At 39.2% G+C, this 2358-nt stretch overlaps 1 long non-coding RNA gene across 1 annotated transcript in view; it reads right to left on the reverse strand.

Annotated features, from left to right (window-relative positions):
• Positions 1-1694, reverse strand: part of LOC102015488 — an 87142-nt gene extending 85448 nt beyond the window's left edge. The window contains exons 1-2 of the long non-coding RNA XR_001236696.1: positions 1594-1694; positions 1335-1380 (exon numbers count right to left, since the gene is read on the reverse strand). This is a non-coding gene — a long non-coding RNA (uncharacterized LOC102015488). The remainder of the gene's footprint in view (positions 1-1334; positions 1381-1593) is intronic.
• Positions 1695-2358: the final 664 nt, after the last annotated feature.

Below are 2358 nucleotides of genomic sequence, written 5' to 3' on the forward strand. Positions count from 1 at the left end.
AATTCCCGGTCCCAAAAAAAAAAAAAAAAAAAAAAAAAAAAGAGTTTTATTTCTTCCCTTCTAATCTAGATCATCATTATTTCTTTTTCTTGCCATATTTCACTAGACAGAAACTCCATCACAATGTTCGAAAGATGTGTTAAGCGTGCATAGCATTAATTTTTCCCAGTTATAAGCAAGAAGCATTTAGACTTCGACTGTTATGTGTAACGTTAGCTGTGGGTTTTTCATAGTGCCCTTTAACAGATTGTGGAATTCTCCTCTATTTTTGCTCAGAGTTTTTACCAGGGATACAGGTTTCATCTATTAAGATAAATATTTTTTTTCTTTTGTATCTTGTTAGTAGGGTAAATATCACTGACTGATTTTCTAATGTTAAAACAACTTTCTATTCCTGGAATAAAACCCATTTGGGTATACACATTATGCTTTTATAGATTGTGGGAATCAGTGTGCTGGTATTTTATTAGGAATTTTTGAATCCCTCTTTATGAGAAATATTGGTTTTGATTATTGCAAGTGTAAAAATAAATGCACCCCCCTTCTACATCTTAGCTCGCATTTACGTGTGTATATATGCCATTCACTGTATAAACTGCTCTGCTTTGTTGTTTTGTTTGCCATTTTCCTGCTATTTAGGATGGTTTGTCTTTGAGCTCTAGTGGTTACCAGTTTAATTACACCTTTATATAACTTGATTTGTGATCTCTAATTTTTTCATGGTATCTATTAGTTCACTGTTAGAAGTGATGAAACACACAGTGAGCTTATCTTCCTTATTTAACAAACCAATTTCAGTAAATATTTTGTGTATATTTTTGCATAGACACATGCGTGACTAAGCTTATTCTTCTATTATTTGAATCTTCTGCATTTCTCCCAATTTTCATTGAGTCTGTGATATAATTTCTTGATAGGATAAAGTGGGAAATGTTGACTTCAACAGACACATTTGCCCTGGTAACCCCCAAAGCATCACTTTAAGATATAAAAACATGCATCCAAGCCCTGGTACCCTAATGGCCACATCTTTGTCATAGCTTCTCAATCTGCCACCAATGAGTTTCCTAGTCTATGAGATGGAATCGTGGTATTTATTTTTTAAGAGTACTTGTCCAGCATGGCCAAAGCCCTAGGGTTCAATTGCCAGCACGACAAAAACATGATTGTTATGAAAGAAACTCATGCACAAAATGCTTAGTATAAAGCCAATGAATACAAAATACCTAGACAACATTATAGTTACTATTAATAAAGATAAAAATCAATAAACAAGCTTCTATGTAGTCTGTTCCACATACCAGGCACTGTGCTGGCTGCCTTACATTACTCACCAAATTTAATCTGTACAATAGATCTGTGTGGCAAATGCTGGGCTCACTGTAGAGATGAAAGAGGGAGACTGTAAAGGTTACAACTATCATGAAAGTCACCCTGCATACAAATGACAGTGGTAAAGTTAAGACCCAAACGAGGCCAAGTGGAGAATTTTTACCACTTCTCCACAGCTTCCTTTATTGTGCCAACCCCAGCCTTGGTGTGAAAGTGTGCACATATGCACATACACGCACACAGGCACACGTGTGTACTCACTGTGTTCCGAGAACAAACTTGGCCTCGTAGCTCAGCACACAGACAGGATACACCTGGATGAATATAACTTGCTTGTTTTTCCAAACCCTAGGTTCAGAGTCTGGCTTGCAGACAAGTGCAAATGGAAATCTTCCTGGACCCAGGCCAAGAGGAGGAGAAAGGGTGGAACGGCGTGGCCCACGGCCTGCAGTAGCACCCTATGTACCAGCTCAGTCTGCTACTTGGAGAGCAACTGGAGAAATCAGTCACTGATGCCTCCAGCCCAGTCAGCACTTTACAAAGTTCCTTGGCACCCGTAGACTCTTAGATGCTTTTCACTGCAGTACTATAGTGGAGGAAATGGTGGCTCAGAGAGGTTAACGTCTCATCCAGGATCCCTCTGTCCCAGAGCTGATCATTTGTCCAGTACTTTTCTCTTCAAGGGTAGTATTTACCCTTTCATGTTTCTGCTGGGTGCATGATTGTACCTCGTAGATGTATGAGAGGAGAATCCATATTTAACTGGATACTACATGTGCTCAGCACTCTGATGTGGGCTGCAACAGATAAAAACCCTGGCCTTGTTCTCAATGCTCATTCACTTACTCATTCATTCATTTGTGCAAAAAGTTCACTGTCAAGCCCATTAGGAGCTAGGAAATACTCCTTAGGAGACTCATTGTGTAATGTAGGAGACAGATTCAAAAGTCAGCTAGGAGAAAGACTAAAGTAAAAGTCCTGGGGGGTGATGAGCATGCAATGGCCAGGAAGGCACCCTGGAAAGAA

The sequence above is a fragment of the Chinchilla lanigera genome, unplaced genomic scaffold (genome assembly GCF_000276665.1).
Source record: "Chinchilla lanigera isolate Chin_1 unplaced genomic scaffold, ChiLan1.0 scaffold00063, whole genome shotgun sequence".
NCBI lineage: Eukaryota > Metazoa > Chordata > Mammalia > Rodentia > Chinchillidae > Chinchilla > Chinchilla lanigera.